Here is a 19,168-nt window from a genome sequence, read left to right as displayed (position 1 = left end):
GTTAATTCTTAAATGTCCTTTAAATTTTTGTGTCATATTTTATTTCATTAAAACATATTTATCACAAAATAATGTATACAACATTTCATTTATCACCGTTAAATGAGAAAATGGAACAATCTTACCCTCACAAACCCAGTATTAGTGAAATTAAGGGAAAGTAATATTTCAGTAACTTATGAAAGAGAAAAAAAAAATGTCAGTTTTTCTGCTGTTTACCAAAGTGCCATCGTATTTCTCCTGTCAACCCATAACATCCAACATTCGTAAAATAAATCACAAACTCACCATTTTCATTTGGAAAAACAAGAGAAAAAGCAGCAAATACAGAAATGACTACCACAGTACTAAATGTGTTTTTGAAACACTAATAACACTTGGCAGTACCGATTTAGGTAACAAGATTTTTGCAACCACCAAATAAATGTATAGCTAACGTAACACAACAGAGCTAATATTTTTGCAGAAATCAAAATTTGCTAAATTATTCTCTTTCCTAAAAAAAAAAAAAAAAAGAGTCATTAAAGATATAAAGTCAAAAGAATCCACTTACAAAGCCACGCTCATGTGACCACTGAAAATAATAAGCATTGTGGTTAGTGAGTGTATCCCCATGCGCAGATCGAAACCAACTGCCTGTCCTCAGATTTCCACTTCTTAGGAGCTTGTAACGAGGGTACACTGTTTCGAAAGCCGATAGTGCAATGAAAAATGCATCGGACGCCATCGACCTCAATGTTGACTCGCCTTAAATAAAAAATAGAAAAACTTCGTATAGGTTTGTCGGCAGAATATAATGTTTAATAAGCACAATACTTATAATATCCGCTTACTCACCAGGTGGGTGAGCAAGGTGGAAGTATAGAGAGCTCTCCCCACCACCTACGAGTTTCGGTCACAACTCCCCTAATCTACGATAATCTTTCTTCCCATGAACTCGAATAATTCTTTGCGTAAAGCTGGAAAGCTGCTAGAAGTGACGTAAAGTAGATTTGACCAATGCAGAAAAGTATGTCAAACAGCAAACCCTTGCTCCCTCCACCAGCATCCCTTTTCACTAGAGAAATCGGTGAAGGATTATTTGAATATGTACTCAGTAGGTTAATAATTCAATAATAAAAACGTTTACAATATTTATCCTTCTTAGGGATCGTTAAAGTTGATCTATTGTATACATATATAATATATATATCGGGGCAACATTTCAAGAGTTAGTTTAAACTTATCATGATTGCTTTAATCATTTTTTAAGAGCAAGTATTCAATAGAGTGTGAGTTACTCTATGCTGCAGTACATTAAAATTGTTTCTATCAACAATCCAAATTGGAGTAAATATTTCAAACAAACTACACTTTATATTTCTCTGAAACTGGCGACCCATCTACAACAATTACCATATTGAACCTATGTGAATCTATTAAAAATTTGTAGCAGAATTGACATTACGTTGCTCACTTCATAAAAATTAATTCCGCAGCATCTTATTTTTACAAACTGAAAATTTATTTTCCAATCAAAGTTCAATTAAGTTGTCATTGAAACAGTTTTTATTTACTGTCATGATTTTTCCAAATAAGGAACATGTTTCTGTAAAGCATAAAGAACTTTTTACTTTTGTAAGAGCATTATTGGGGGCCCTTAATTATGTACCGCTTTCAATTCAAATACAGGAAACTCACAGTTTTTCTGATCTTACTTAATTAGACAATTACCAGCACATTTCGGTAGGTTATTAACCATCCACATATTTATATCATCAAAATTCTTAATTTATTATTTTTAATATTTTTTTTCAAATTTACAATTATTTACTTGAATGTATACTAGTGAACCCCAGTATCTTCATTTTATCCAGTATCTCTATTTTATAATTAATTTTATGTAAGATTCTTACAACTGAACAACATGGATACAACCAGTAAATAAGAATGTGTGAAAATATAGTTTTGGCTAAAGACCAGCAATACAAGTTGGCATAAACATTTGAAAAGCGATGACTGCCTCATACATAGATCTTTATAGCTTCAAGACATTCGACTGTCCCTCTAGAAAGTCCCGTCCCAACACGTAAGATTCCTAGATCGCCGTTGCTAGCGTGTTAATCGGGCGAGTGAGAGTTGTCAGCCATTCGATAAGAGTATTATAATGAGGAGGTAGTTTAAAATGGAATTTGTTTACCGAAATTAGTAAAGGGAGAAAAGGGAATTTTCTAAGTCGGTATAATCAGAAACAAAAAAGAGCAGAGACTATAAAGTACATAAGATGCAACTATAAATTAGTTTTTTAAGGGATTTTAAGTAAAAAGTTACAACTGCAATGCAAAAGCGTCCCTTAGGATGTTATTGTTACTTAGCTGTAATATTCCTTTTCATTTGAATTTTAAAAAATGTTTTGTTTCATTCATTATTATTTTGCTTCTTTCTTTTATTTAATACCCATGTAATTAATTAGAATGTACTTAAATATAATTTAATTAAATTTATACAAATAAGAATGCAATTAAAAATTGTTTTTGCAACTGAGCTGAGTGTCAACGTGCCATTGGCGTAGTGGTCCTTTCGGGGAATAAATTATAATTTACATTACTATTATTAATGAAATTTTTCCTAATACAGCAAATAATTAATTTGTTTTAATTAGAAAAGAAATATAATTATAATTATAATTAAACAGATTGTTTAAAAAACACCGATGGAATAGGTTGCTCAAATTACAATGCACAATCTGATTTATATGCACAATATAAGTATTGAATCAATATTTACAGCCGAACTTCTACGTAGTCAAAAAAAAAGTGCCTACACATATGGCATCAACTTACGTAAAAGAAAAATTTTATTCATACATTCCATCCATACATCCATCCAAACTGAGATCGGAAACCAGAAAGTTTTACGGAACTATTTGCAGGAGCAGGTTTAACCATAACTATTCACTTCACCTTGCATGCATAGTTATTCAGATAGAAACTACTTGTTTTTGCAACCCAGAATTCGTGACCGATTCCAATGACATCATCCTAGCCTGCAACATCTATATGGTAGACAGCGATCTGCAGTGGAAAGCTATTTTACAGACTAAATGTCCGCTATCCTAACCTAAACACTCTGCTTGTCTGCAATAAAGACAATGTAATTAATACTGGAATGGGACCACTTTGTAGAAACCAACAATAGATACCCTTAACCAAACTTAGCATTTGCCCCATAATCTATCAAATAACTTAATTCAAAACTAACTTTCCTATCTACAAACAGATGGCTTAAAACCCACAAACCTTTCACACTTAATTACGTCTGATACGAGTATATTGATTCATAAAGCTGAAGTAAATAAATAGAAATTTACGTAAATCTCTTTGCATATTTTACTTTCAAATGAGGTAAAAATTACAATAATTAAAATATTTCTTCCTGATATCTGAAAAAATAAGTAAATAACAAATGAACTCGCCTCAAGATTTATTAAATCTGTTGCGGCTAGTATTGGGGCGAGTGCTCCTCTAATCAGGAATACAACCAGACAAATAAGAGACGTGGTGGGGAAAAAAACACACACACACAAAACAATATACAGGTTAAGAAAATGTACATGAAGTGAAGTGGGCCACATATATGAATGTCAAATTATTATTAAAATATATATTAGTAAAATCGAGAAATCTCGATAGAAAATCGAGACAACCGCGATAAACATTAGAGCTTCCATTGCATTTGAAATGAAATGAATATTAGAGAAATTTGCAATAGGACTTCTGTTATTTTAATCCAATACCTTAATTATCATTTTAGCATTTTAATAGTAATATTTACTGTATCTAATGACTTTAAAATCTCTTCTTCCTCCACAGTTATATTTCTCTCTTGTTTTTCAATGCCTAATTCTTAATACAAAGGCAAAACTCTAAATCACCAGCAACTGTTTTTGAAAACAACCCAAGAAGGACTAAACAAAGTAAGCTAGAGATCCTAGTTTAATAAAATAATGTAAGACTGGTTTTCTTTCGAGAAACACTTCATAATTTATTACAACTAACTTGTAATAATATTACAAAACAGATTTAAATATGCTTCCTTTATAGCGCAAAGAAATGCCTACTCATTTCAAGATCTGTACAAAAATAAAGTTTAACAAAAACAAAAAGAAAAAAGAAAATGGAGAAAATAATGTCCAGCCATTTACATTATCTCTGGAAAAGAATATAGTTTATGGTGGAGTCGTTGTATTCAAATTATTTTTAAAGCCACACAGGAAAATTTATACATACTATTGCAGCAGATTTCCTTCCTAAACTTGGTAAAGCTTCTAAAACTTACGGTACATTTATGTAAATCTTAGTAGTTGCTCTTGGTGCGTTGCAAGTACCAGCCAGATACTGTAGCTACGGCTGCAATGATACTCCCCGTGTTATTATTTCTACTTTCATGTTATAAGCACCACTGGAAGTATTATTAAGAGGTGGTTATAATTTTTCATTGTTATTTTTCTTCCTGCCGTTATTTAGTGAAAAGTTTTTTTTAATACTCAGCTTGAATGTGTAATGCTAAGGGAAATGTATAAACAGTTTCATTAATAAAAGGTAAGATGGACTAAAGAAAAAGATGGACTTATTAAGACAAGCTAGATGAACTGGAAGTTGCTCGACGCGTCCTTCTGGATGGAGAAATTCGATGGCTATTAAATTTTCCAAGGTAATAAGCTCTACTTCTTCCTTTTCATATGGCGCACTCTCAAAGTGTATGTAACCACTAAAACTTTTCACGGCTTTAAAGCTTTTGTTAGAATAAACTTGATAATAGATCTTATATACAGTTTGTAGATCAGGAGATACGCTGGCTTGTTTCTGTTTCTAAGTGTACCAATAATAGATGTATCAATTAAGTTAATAAAGATTCGATTCTCACTTTCCGCTTTTTTATTATGATGTATTCCTCCGCACTGAATGTTTTTTTTTTTGTGTAGGTTTGCGTCCATCTACCAATCTGGTATCGCGGCCTTCAAAGGTTAGAAAAATAACCAGTATTGAATCTAGTACCAAGCAAGACACCTCAACTTGGCGCTCACAAAATGAACTTTCTTTATCTGCTGTGTATGGACATTATCCGTTCAGTAAATTAGATTCAGTAAAAACCGCACTAAACGTTTTTGGGGAGAAAAATACTGAACACCATCTCACCTTAATGAATCTCTTGGAGAGGGTTATGAGCACCTAATTTAAATCTAGCTTTCCCAGAAGAAAATAAAAGGTCACCTTTTGAGGGAAGTAGACTAATCACTTGTTCACAGAACTAGTCCAAAATTTCAACCATTACTCCACTTCTTGATTTTCCTGAATATAGACTACACCAACCACAGTAACTCTGACCGTTCCAACACCCAACACCTAGTGTTTTAAAGAGGTAGTTGATTAATTGGATCCACTGACAAAATAGAGCCTATGCACACTCGCGTTAATGATATTTGGGTCAGCCATATGGATGTCTTGGTATGATAGAGTGGAGTTAGGTACCTCAACATTGTCGAATAACACATCAGTATATCAAAAATCGTGGATAAATTTCTAATCATTATTCATTTTTCACTCTCCAAATCGCCTCATAAGCAATAAAGGTACTTAAAGATCCCGAAAATTATGGTGGGTATTTAATCATAACAATGGTTACAAAAATGTTAATTATGGCTTGAATTAAGTCATCACATTAAAAAGTAATAATAATAATACAGCGATAGAGTTAACTGGAGCCATCGTTAAAAAATGCCTCTCCATGATATAAATAAATATAATTGCTCTAAAGTTCAAATTGAAAATGCCTAGAAGTACAAAATTAACCAATAGCATACTCAGGGTAGTCACTTTATTTCAACAGGGGATACTCAAAATGCTGTCTAAACTAATAAACGAATTACAATGAACTTAATGCGCAAAAGAAGTCACGACGCGAATCTACTATTGTCAACAAAAGACATTTTAATTTAATTTAAATAAAGAATTACCTTCTGTAAATATTCATTAAAAACCAATTGTGAAATGAATAATTACATATTCTATAACAGACAAGAAGTTATAATAAATAACTAAATTCCAATTACAGAATAGTGAATTATTAATAAATATGTTTTCTGGCAGTTTGATTTGTGGTAGTATCGTGGACATCGTACTAAGCTGAATATGCATGCAACCTGACTGGCAGGATCAAGTGATTTATAGTGTGGATCTCTGCTCAAAATGAAACATTCAGAAAGCCAAACACCTATTTCTCCTCTACCAAAAAAATAATAAATAAATCAAAAAATAAAATGATTAAGACAAAATCATTTTTGAACAAAATGAGTTCAAATTCGGAACATAATTGGTTTATAAAGAAGAGCTTAGAATAATGATAGAATTAGAATAAAGTCATTCGCTTTATTAAATTTATAACTTATTACTTTATTAAACCTTCTTTTTGATTTTCGTTTCTGAGGTATCGTTGGCAAAACATATATTCAAGTCGCTTGTATACGGAAAAGTAGTTTTTATAAACAGTTAAATTGTCCTCTCACACACCCTCTCTGTATGTACGAGTATGTATTCGTTGGTATTTTAGTGCATATTTATTTGCTTTCGAAAGATCTTCAGATGACAACCTTGGAAGCCTGAACTATAGGATGAAACTGAATATTGAATATTTCAATAAGAAATAGGCGTAAAACAAAGTAAAAAATAACTAAGATCAAACTGCAAGTTGCGCAATTTTTACAGAGAAATAATTTTACGGTCAAAATTTTGACAACCAATTAATTTTGTTCAAAAGGAATGAAAATAGACATAAAGTTGGTATACTGAATCTGAGCTTTCCTACATTATGATACTGGTATTTATATTTACATCAAAAGGAAAAAAAAAGTATTATTTTTGATTTAGAACTATGTTAGTACGATGTCAGCGAGGAATCATTATCTCTTTGTTGCCGCGTATATAGACAGAAATTCCCAGTTGAGTCGTAAAATATTGATAGAGTCCGAGTACTCACAAAATCTTTTATCTCTATAACAACAACCTAGACTAAATCCAGTTTCGAACCGACACAACATACTTACTCACACCTATATACTATATTCCTATCTTATATCAATTTATTATTAAATTCTGTGCAATCCAGAGACTGTCATCTTAGCTCTTGTGTAGTATTAATAAGGATAGAGAATTTATGAAGCCAATTTTGATGCTTTTCCCTTTCGCCTTTTTTTTACATCTCATAAATTTTTGATAACCTAGATTAATTTTTTGATTTATTATGATACAAAAAATATTGATTTAGGCTAATAATATTGGTAAACCATTATTAAATACCACTTTTCAATTAAATATCATTTTAATGCACCCAGTATGCAAGACTTCTTGATCTAACATTATGGTAAGAATCTTGCCTGGGTGTTGGTCTAGTGGTCAAGAGCGTGGCTTTGTAAGTGGGAGATCCCCAGTTCGAGTCCCGCGTAGTACTACACTTTATAAAAAAAAAAAGTATTATGATTTTTTAAGTAATAAGAATGACTGCATCGCGGGATAGTTTACTTCGTGGTTTTTTCCTAAGAAATTCCGCTTTCCTAAAAAGTTATTTTAAATGGATCACCCTGTATATATCAACGAACTAGTTCTCTTTAAAGATAGTAGATTAGTATATTTTCAGGCATCAACTTTTAAACCAAATTCACTGCGATCTAGAAGAGGCTAAAAACCCTTATCAGTGTTTGCATACAGAATAATCTGTAGGCGTCTGTAATGTGGAATTGTTCATCGGTGAGTGTGAGAGTTTCCCTTCTGGTGAACTGATAATCTTCCAACTCTGAATTTTGGTTTAACATTTCACCCTAATAAATTATTTAGAAGCACATAGTGTTTGTCACAACAGTTTCTTGAATAGCTTAACTTCACCACTTCTATCCTTAAACACTTTTTATCTTATTGAAGTATAAAAAATAAAAACGCAATGTGTTGGTACTTTTGATAGCTGATTTTCAACAAAACTAGAATGTTACTTTACGCATTGATTTCGTATAAATATAGTATGTAAAGCACGGATGGATATAACAACATTATACTGAGGATCAAACCATAAACTTTCGACGATTTCCTAATTTTAATTTTGCTGACCGCACATAAGATCATACACACAAACTCACACACACACACTTCCTCACCTACAGAGCAATTTGCATAGAGTGTATCTTTGATGAATACTCAACATCAATAATTAGGATAATCATAATGATTACCCTCATACGCAAAACAAAGTGGGAAAAAATGTATTAGTATTCTTGAGAGTTGCGCCCAACTCATTCGGACTTGAGGTGAAGATCGTAAGAAAACCCTTCAGAAATTATGGAAGTTATAAAGCTAAAGTGAAGTGATTTCTTCTTGGAATGACCACAGTTTTTCAGCTTATAGTATTGATCAAACACAAAACCGATGATGATTAATCAGTTATCTGAATCTCATTAATTTTTAGAGTTTTTTTCGTAAAAAGCTTATCAACTCATTAATTGTTACATTATTATTATTATTTTAACTAATATTTAATTTAACGCACGTCAACATCTGAGGTCATTGGCGCCTGGAAGTGCATAGCCGTCTCTGGACAGTGTTCTCCCGTTACAGACAACAATAGCTATAAAGAAATTCCGCCGCCGAATAATAATTAAACTCCTATCAGTATCAAATTTAAGTTATTTTTTGTAAATATATCAGTTTTCATTATTTTTCTTTGTTTTTTAAGAAATAATTGTAACGAGGGGTGATTTTGATTTTGTATATCATACTTTTATTTTATTTTGTATTTATCTTTTACAACTGGAAGTAATAGATAGAGCCTATTTCTTTTTATAAGTGTTATTACTAGCCAAACTCTTGCTATAAGTATCATTTCTTATAAGCAATAAAACAAATAATAATAAAATAATAAATACAGACAACAATATCCATCACCGGACAGTGAACTACAAGAAGCTTCAAGAAAAAGAAAATCTAAGGGCCAGCAGCTGGATTCGAACCCGGGATCTCTGCTTTAGAATCTAGTATACACTAAGCTAATCTCTTCCGACACTCTATTTTATTTTATTAATTGAAAAATATCCACGAAAAATTACTTTTTTATGTAAATCTGTAGCGAGCAGTAATTCTACCATTTCCTAACTTCAAGAAAAAAAAAAACCTTATCAGTTATTTGCAGGGATAACACATTGTCAGGTGTGTGTGGCCCGAATATTAACGGTGATCAGATGTGGCCAGCATGAATATCTCTAGCACACCCTGTACTTCAGCTACTTCTTAGTGCGGTGCAAGAGACTTCATTTTTATTCAGTCTTCTTCCACTTGTAACTTGTTCAAGCTGGTCCAAATAAAATAAAGTTAGGAAAGAAAAATTCAACAAAGCCAGTGTTTGAGTCTGTGAAATGTAATAAACTTTGCTCCATCTTATTTCTCGAATTCTCCTTTTAACATTCATCTCATGTACAGGGTTGTAGTAATAATTCTTTTCATTATTTTATTTCAATACATTTTCTGCAGCTCTTATTTTGTTTGTTTGACTTTAATTCTACCTGTTGTTCCATACACATTCAAGTTAGCATTGCAAACAATATTTACACATGTAGTCAAGTAAGCAAGAATAAATGCTTTAGGTACGACTCTAAAAAATAAGAACATTTCTGAAGAATTGCCAAACTAACCATTTTCCAAATAATTTTTCTATGTGCCTCTGCAATGAGCAGAGGCACCTAGATCTGATACTGCTGCTACTGAGCTCCATCTGAATAGTTGGAAGAGGCAAGTACCAAGAATAACCGTACGAAATGACACTTGGTACTGAAAGAGCTATTTAGACAGACAGATCTTGTCGCAAGAGGTTAAATTTCTATTTCTAAAAAATTCTAGAGGCTCAACTAAAGGGTAGGTTTGCGGAGTGAATGGATCTTTGATTGAAAAAGGGCATAAGAAAGAACACTCTAGAAGTCGAAGACCCTGAAGTAGTCCGCGACTTAGATGTTTGAAAGATGTGGCGGAAGGTAGAGACGGATGGGTGGGCGAGAAAGGAGGGGGGAAATAAGAGCTTTAGGGTGCTCAAGGTTCTGCAAAGGCCGAAGAAAAGAAGAAGGAACATGTACAGACAATCTATGAGGTAATAGAAAATACTACTTAGGGACTGGAATTAATTTTATTGATCTCATGGATACTGGCCAGATAGATATCTAAATATAGATTCAAAATGGAGTAAGATATGTCTAGTTTACAGGACCATCTGGTTACAGTGACAGAACCAAATTTGGAAATACAAACAACACCGCCAAAAGTAAACCAGTTTTTTTTCTCATTAAAAGATAACTTCAGAACTTTACGTAGTAACGTTGTAAAGTGCATTTATAAAACTTCCTAATGTATTTTACATTACAAAACCTTTAAGTAAATAGTGTGTAAAATAGAAATGATTACGACAGGTGTAGGGCGAGTTAAATTACACCCAAATCTTTTACAGTAAAAATCAAAATTTTAATAAAAAAACAGTTTTGAAAAGGTTCCGAATCCTATCTTAGGTAGCCCACAGTATATAAGCATGCATAAATTATAAAAATGTAAATTAGAAAATGAAGGAACATTTACGACTTTGCTACCTACTTCAGCAGGAGTAACCAAGAGGTCAACATGGAAAAAAATTTGAAAAGAATAATGTTTATAAATTAAAACAAAGTAAAGCCCAAACACCTTTTTTTATTATTACTTTTTTTTTTTTTTTTGAACTAAATATTTAATAGAAATTAAACCAAATAACGTTTACACATAAAACATTTATGCAGCAGTAGTTAGTCCTGACTAACATATGTGTAAATAAAATTTCAAAATATAAATAGGTATAAATATAAATAGGCATAGCCTATGTAAGCAAAAGACTTATTCTTTTTTCGGTTAGAATTCATTAGTCCTCCTCTAAGAATTTACGTTGGTCTCAAGAATAGTATTGCCTTTTTTTTATCAAAGAAATTTGTAGAGCTTAATGAATTGTACAAGGGGATTCTAAAAGCACTCAAAATAATGATTAAATTGATCTTACAGGTAACAGAGGGCACATAAAACTCTAAAAGAAAGATATCGGTGCACCTACTCCAGAATTTACAAAAAGAAATTGTATTAAAAAATAAACAACAATAATAAGAATAACAAATTATTATTATCATTAAAGTTATTTAAACGCTATAGATTATTCCCAAAAAATCACGGGTTCGAATTGTGGCTGCTGGTCTTTAGATTATCTCTAACTAGGAGCTTCTTACAGCTCACTGATCAACCGGTTTTGTTATCTGTAACGAAAAAACACTGCCCGGAAGCCGGCATTGCACTGAAAAGAGAACCGGGCGCCAATGACTTCAGACGTATATGCGCCTTAAATTTCAAAAAATAAAAAAGAATGAGAAAAAAATAATTAATATACACTAGATTGTAAAGTAGAGAACAATTGTGCCAAGGTTTGAAAAAACCTAAGCCTAATAGGTAATAGGTACGCCCCGTTTAGGAAATAGAAGTTGAAAAAACTAAAATAAACTCAAAATATTTTTAAACAATATAAAATAAAAAATAGCAGAGAAGAGTGAACTCTTATTTTTGTTCCAACTTTTTTATTCTAACTTCTTTTGATGTAAATTTATACAGTTTATTAAATTTATTTAGGTAATTTTAATTTATGTTTAATGATTTAACCCTATCAACTGTTAGATAATAGGAACTTTAAATAAATGGGACCGACACCCAGTCCCAATTATCTGGATCTGATTATCGAGATTCTATAGAACACAGTTGGCTTTACAATACACATTTTACCGATAAAATTTTGTTCTACTGTCGGGGATAATACCTGTCCCAACAATAATTAACTGAACTGCACAAAAAGCTGATATTTCTAATACATGTGAATTAAAATAAATGTTATGAATCAATGCATTTGGAAAGTAAATTGGAAGTCTAGGGGGGAAAAAATTGTAAATAAGTGAAACATTTCTCAACCGACCTCCCGAAAAGTAAGCTTTATGTTAAAATAACTTAAGTAAGGTGCTACAGTAACCACGTAATCCGACTTGTCCAGCCAGGGATGGTGTTGAACAAACAACTATGATCAAATATTTGAAAATGGAAAATAAATAAGGTTCATCAAGAAATAGGGTAGGAACAGGAAGTCGCTGGATCAAACTGAACAGAACCAATCAAACTAAATGTAACTTAATTTTTCATCAGTTAACTTAAAATAAATTAAAAAAATCTTTAAGTACATAAATTGTAAAGGTTAAAATACGTGGATACTTCGATTACTTGGGTTAAATATTTTAATAAGGAAACCTAATTTATAACATGATCCTGACAGTATTTATGAATAAATATAATCATAATGTACTCATTAAAATTCTAAGGTTGACAAATACACATCGTGATGTTAATCCGGTGTGGTTTAATAGGACACTGGATACATGAATTAAGATTTATTACATTCCGTATTACATAAATTACATATTAAACGCTTTATTACAGGTATTTCATTAGGGATATCCGTATATGTTATATTAATTATGTTTATATTATTTGGAAGAATAGCACTGTTTTAAAAAGCTTTACACTTGAAATAAATGTGTAAATATGTTGATTCGCAATGCTTAATAAGTTTAAGCTGCTTTTATAAATTTTTACCATGAACTTTTTTACTTCTAATAATTAAAGATTAATTGATTTGCCTATTTGTCAAATAGCATTAAGATATTTTTTTATTTTTCCTCATAATCTATAAGTAACAAAAAAAAAGAAAAAAAAGAAAGGAATCCACGTTCATTGATGTCCGGAACCTTTTCAATGCTCTGCCGGATTCATGTCAGTTTTCTCTTAACAACAGACTACACTGTCCTTCAACAGAAAGTGAGTTGCCAAAGAGAAAATTTAAGAGAAGCGCATCTAGATTTGAACCCGAAACCTCCGGCTTATTATTCCAGAGTGCTGTAATGAACTAAACCTTTTTCTGATTCAAGATTTATTAGAACAAGCAAATCCTTCAAGATTTTATAAGTTCTTTTTTTAATACATTTAAACTTAAAATCAATGTTGGAAACAATATAACTTTAGCAATTTTTTAGAACCATTTCTTAATTACAATTGCTGTGGGTTGCTTTAATTTGAAATGATCACAGAGACAATAGAAGCTGTAACATAATTTCGTTTAAACAGAATAATTATTTAAACGTCTTTAAAGAGAAGAAAAAATATATTAAATTAATTTTTTGTTATACTTTTTTTTACTCTAATAATAATTAAAGTAAAAGCACTATACTTAGAAGCGTGCTTGGATCAACGACAAACATGGAACCTCCCAACAACAATAGAATGAAAAGATAAGAACCTCAAGACTTCTCTCAAAACTACTAGGCAGACGCTCGAAACTCTCGCTAAACTGCAAATACTAATACACAACCCTGACATACGTAAATGTCATAAAACTCATCTATCCGAATGTGGGGATACGAAGTTTGAGTCAACCCAGCACTTCAACCCTCATCACATTCAATCCTTACAATATAAAGCCCTTCCCAAATAACCATGCCGCACTTTATTTCTATTTATAAAATATATATTTTTATTTATTTATTTTTACTTTTTTACATTTGAGGCGCGTCAGCTTCTTAGGTTATTGACACCCGGAGCATTTTTTCAGTGCACTGCCAGCCTCGGACAGTATACTTTCGTTACAGTCAACACTGTCCATGATCGGACAGTGAGCTATAAGAAGCTCCTAGGAAAAGAAAATCTAAGGGCCAGCAGCTGGATTTGAACCCTGGCTGCAATCCAGTATTCGCTAACCAATCAGCTAATCCCATTCCTTATTTATTTTTATCCTTGATACTGCCTGGGAATCCCTGTTGCATCCCAATTGATCAAAGGCCGATATTGTAAATTCCAAGAACCCATGTACGCCCATTTTAATTTTCCCGCAATGGCCCAGACAACCATCATTCATCCCGCGACTATCTCAGAGATCAGAGAAGCCAGCAGGATTAAAACATAGCTAGGAAGAACCTATAATCTGCACAATTATTTTTTGTTAATAAACACATATTTTTTGTTAACAAACCTTCTGTGGATAAAGTTCGCTACTTGGGACTCTATTTGGACAAAAGATTCACTTGGAATGTACATACTAAACTTAACATAAGAGACAGGAACTAAACCGACGTTACAATCTGCTCTGACGATTACTTGACAAACGTTCCCATATTACTCTAGACAATAAGTGCTCATCTACAACACTATACTGAAACCTTTATCGACTTACGGAATAGAAGTGTGGGGCTCCACCAAGCGCTCTAATTATAACCGCCTACAAACACTCCAATCCAAAATTCTTCGCAGACTCACTAATGCTCCATTTTACGTTTCTAACCAAACCATTCACAAAGATTTCAATGTTCCTTTTGTACGCGATCTCATCATATCTCGGTACAGGAAATTTCATAATTCTCTCTCTCTGTCTCCACTACAATCCGTTAATCCAAGAACTTTCTTCCCACTCCATTCCTGGGAATCCCCATAGAAGACTGAGACGACGTTGGCCAAGAGATCTTCTGATGGAGTAAAATTGATGTATAATTTTTCCTTTGTAAATATGTAAATATCCCTCTCCCTTCTCATTCAGTCACTATTCTCACTCAGCTCTATTACCTTGCTAATTACTCTCATCTCGCTCATCTCAAGTTCTTCACTTTTCCCTTATCACATTCACATTCTATCGTCTGCATATTTCTCCTTTCTCACAGCTTGACAATATCTCGGAGGGTTGTCAGTGGACAACTGCTCCACTCTTGTGCTCATCTTTTCCCTTCATCATATTTACTAGATGCTAATTTTGCAGTTGTAAATTTTTCAATAAATAAATTTAAAAAAATGAAAAATAAACACAAATGTAAATTTCTTTCAGAATAGATGAACAAATTTAAGTGCTTTTTCAAAGTAATTTTTACTTTAAAAAGCGAATGATTTATAATAATTAATCTCACAGTTAGTTGGACATAAATCCTGCTTGAAAAAATAAATATTTTTTTTTTACATTAAATTACTTTAAACAAACTCCGCCATACTTAAAACAGTTTTAAACTAATTAAGTTTGTTTCAGAACTTTCATTGCCAAGTTAGAGATACTTTTAGTATTTAATTTTATAAATCATTTTAAAATTCTATAGTAAATGAAGAAAAAAACTTCATGAGACCACTCGTACAAAGCGCAGAGGAGACCGCAACCTAAATGTTTCGAGACTTTTATTGTAGCATTATAGAAAAAACTTCAGACCATCTTCCGTCCACTTACAGTCAATATCCTAAAGTTTATAATTCTGTTTTCAATTTTTTCCGGATTTTCTCTAATGGTAAAACAATTTCTGAGAAATATTGTATTTAACTGATATCGAAGCCATTTAGAGACGTTGCTGATTTGGATAGTTGAAAAAGTTAAACTAGTTTTTAACACATAAAAAGTAAGTGCTGTCAATAAAGAGGACTTCGATGTATTAAATGAGTGCACATGTTATTAAACCACTCTGATACTTAAAAATTAACCAAAAAGGGAACAGAAAGAAATGGGATGTAATGAATTACGATGAAATTGCCTGAGAAAGATCCCAGGAATCCATGCATTGGTCTTGGAGAGCATCGTGGTAACACATCCAAAGCTCCTAAGGATTTTTACAGCTCTCATAGTATGAAAGTGAGTTTCGTAAATAAATGAAGGCGCTTTATGTCAGAAAGGATTTACTAAACTCAAATCGTAGGATGTAGCTTTTCAACGCGAAAATCCCTAATGTGGTTACTTTACTTTCTCCTCATCCTTCGCAAAAAATAGTTATTTTGGGAAGACCTGTAAACAGCGTGAATCATCAGAATTTCCGCCAAGATATTTGGCAAAGTAGATTTCTTCATTTTGTTTCATGTTAAAAAATGGCTCAAATTTGTAAAAAGAATTTTATTTATTGTTCTAAAAAAGCTTGAATTTCACTGTTCTATGAGATTGAAAAACATAGTAAAACGACTAAAATGAGTGTAGGTGTAATTACCTGTAACTATAGTAAATGTAATCAACGGTTAAAAGTAAACAAGAATCCAACATTGTTTCAAAATTATCTTTTTAAACTAAGCCATAAAGATATGGCAGAGGCATACTATAATTTACATGGCGCTTGTTTGTTGATGATGAGGTATTTGTTAACTTAGAACAGATTTAGAGTTTATGGGCCGAAAATTTGCAATATATGCTATTTGATGGTTCGTAAAGATTAATTTCTCTAAAACATAGAGTGATTGGGAAGAGTTGTGAAGGAAAAAGGACGGTTTTAGGGTTCTTAAAAGAAATCAAACTTGACTTGTACGGAGAAAATAATTAAATTATTATTACTATTTTAATGAAGACATGTCAAAATCTGAGGTCATTGGCGGCCCGAACTTATTTACCGACAACGCGCTGTAAGAAGCTCTAAGGTGTGTTATTTACTGTCACACACAATAAGATGGTTAATAGTTTATAAACTCAGTGTAGAAGTTTTCTTCTGATGTAAATTGATAGTATCAAGGTTCATAGAAAACAGAAGACGAGCTGATGAGCAGAGATAATCTAATTATACCTAGAAGAAAATTTACATAATTACTTTTGAGTGCATGTCTTACCACTTTCTAATGGTAATAAATGGAACATATTGGTTAGGTCATGTTACAAAATTGGACAATAATATTTTTGGTTTGCTAGATATTTGCGAAGAAAATAAAGAATTGAAATGCATATATTTGCCAATATTCCATTTATTGTAACTACTCTTATATATTCTAGTTCTATAGGAAAGTTCTATATGAAGTGATATCATTCTATTATTAAAAAGCAAGGCAACCCATTCATGCATGAAGACTGCACAAAACGAAGAAATGTTTCATAACAAGTAGAAGGAAAATGGCGGTTCTGGCGCACCTAAATTGTGCCAGATCCAAACAACTCCAAATCTGACCGGGTAATCATCAAGTTCAACGAAGCTGTAAGCCATACCACCTATCATCGAATTTGACGATTTGAAATCCGCACCATCACAAAAAAAAGAGGAATCGTTTTAAAAGATCTAAAGATTTAAAAGATTTGAATAGGTATAGATATACACAGATATCAGAACTGTTAAATAATGATTTTGTTCAGAATAATGTTTGAAATAAATAGGTTTATGACAGAGAAGTTTAAAATAAACAACAGACTAAAGGTTTTTTTTAAGGGTGTGCTTATTTTTTTCAAAAAATGAGTTTAAAAAAGCACTCACACAAAACAAATAGGGTGAAGCGACCGGTAATTTAGAGCTTAAGAAAAAATTCGAGTTTCGTTTAGAATATCTTCCGTTATTTTGGCTAATATAATGTTGAAAAATATTACATTATTTAGGTAGGCCAATTTAAAAATCGATTGTTATTAATTATGAAGAAGGCTGATTTTTTGTTAAAAATCTAAGTGGAACAGTGATTTAGGTATTTTGAATTTTTTAGGTCGTTTCAGGAATATACTTGTTGTCAATCACTGGTCCCACCCCATGTCAAACACTGCTACCACCGAAAATTCGGTATGTCAATCACCGGGTCATTGAAATACTTTAAAAAAAGTAATAATTTTTGGTTGACATAAAAATCGAATTTACTGAATACATAATACAATCTAAAGGAGCGGCACAATTGTACTAACCAACACCTGGAGCCAAAATAACGGAAGATATTCTAAACGAAACTCGAATTTTTTCTTAAGCTCTAAATTACCGGTCCCTTCACCATATTTGTTTTGTGTGAGTGCTTTTTTAAACTCATTTTTCGAAAAAAATAAGCACACCCTTAAAAAAAACCTTTAGTCTGTTGTTTATTTTAAACTTCTCAGTCATAAACCTATTTATTTCAAACATTATTCTCTACAAAATTATTATTTAACAGTTCTGAGATCTGAGAATATCTATACCGATTTAAATCTTTTAAATCTTTAGATCTTTTAAAACGATTCCTCTTTTTATTGTGATGGTGCGGATTTCAGCCTCGTCAAATTCGATGATAGGTGGTATGGCTTACAGCTTCGTTGAACTCGATGATTACCCGGCCAGATTTGGAGGTGTTTGGATCTGGCACAATTTAGGTGCGCCAGAACCGCCATTTTCCCTCTACTATAACACTCTAACTCATCATTTTGCAGAGTAGCACAAGGCAGACTTATTCACTCCCCTCAGATTTATAACTTATTAAAACACTCGGACAGTATCACTAACTTTTTCGTGACACATTTTGATATTCATTAAAATGGGTTTATGTTCTCTTTCTTTGCTCTCTTAAATATCCCAAAGGTAACAATGAACCTTTTGTCTAACGAACATCCAATGAATTTTTACTACCACTTAGCAGTCCCATTATTTTACACTAACCTTCAGAAATCCCCATTTTAAACAAAAAAAAAAATTAAATCCCGCAATCTACAATTTTTGTTTGTATTATAATTTATACCTTCCTAATAATATATTTCCCTTTTATCAATACTTACATTTATTATTTCAAACTAAATAAATTATTTACATCTAAAGATAATCACATTACTAACCAAATTAATTGAAGTCTTACACAAAAACACCGGGTTAAAATCAAGCTAACGCCTCTTAAATTTTCTCTTGCTAGGAGCCACTCCCCGGTTACTCTCCGGTGAAGGGCTATGTGTCGGCAACAAGAGTACACTGACCGGTAGTGCACTGAAGAAGAATTCAGACGCCAATGACCTCAGATTTTGATGCGTCTTAAATAAAATAACTTTTAATAACTCATACTAATAGCGTATAAACAATGTGTTTTCCAAGGTAAAATACTAATATTTATTCATTAAATTTCTAAATTAAATCTAAAAATAAGTAGTAAAAATTTAAACAGTTGAGCTTGCATTTACTTTTGTTTAAGAACTAAAGTTGTTCGGTTTTCATAGAAAGAAATCATAAACATTGTTTTTAAGTAGAATTTCTTTTAAAATATAAAAAGGTCCATATTTCAAAACTTTTATTTATAAGAAATTAATTAATTTAATGTTCTGATCAAAATCTACCTAAAGCAACAGATCACAACTAATCAAC

General features: G+C 31.9%; 1 protein-coding gene across 13 annotated transcripts in view; it reads right to left on the bottom strand.

Moving 5' to 3' along the window:
• LOC141453691 (uncharacterized) overlaps positions 1-19,168 on the bottom strand; it is a 298,436-nt gene that overhangs the window by 244,801 nt on the left and 34,467 nt on the right. For 10 of the 13 annotated variants that reach the window (XR_012458122.1, XR_012458121.1, XR_012458123.1 and 7 more), the window contains one exon: positions 554-747. The exons of the other annotated variants lie outside the window; for them this stretch is intronic. The gene's annotated coding sequence lies outside the window, so the exon portion shown is untranslated. The remainder of the gene's footprint in view (positions 1-553; positions 748-19,168) is intronic. 13 annotated transcript variants of the gene reach the window in all.

This window comes from Rhodnius prolixus, unplaced genomic scaffold (assembly GCF_049639745.1).
Source record: "Rhodnius prolixus isolate KJV_2025 unplaced genomic scaffold, Rpr scaffold_3, whole genome shotgun sequence".
Lineage (NCBI taxonomy): Eukaryota > Metazoa > Arthropoda > Insecta > Hemiptera > Reduviidae > Rhodnius > Rhodnius prolixus.
Note: the sequence above shows the minus strand (reverse complement) of the source record. Positions and strands in the feature narration are given on the sequence as shown.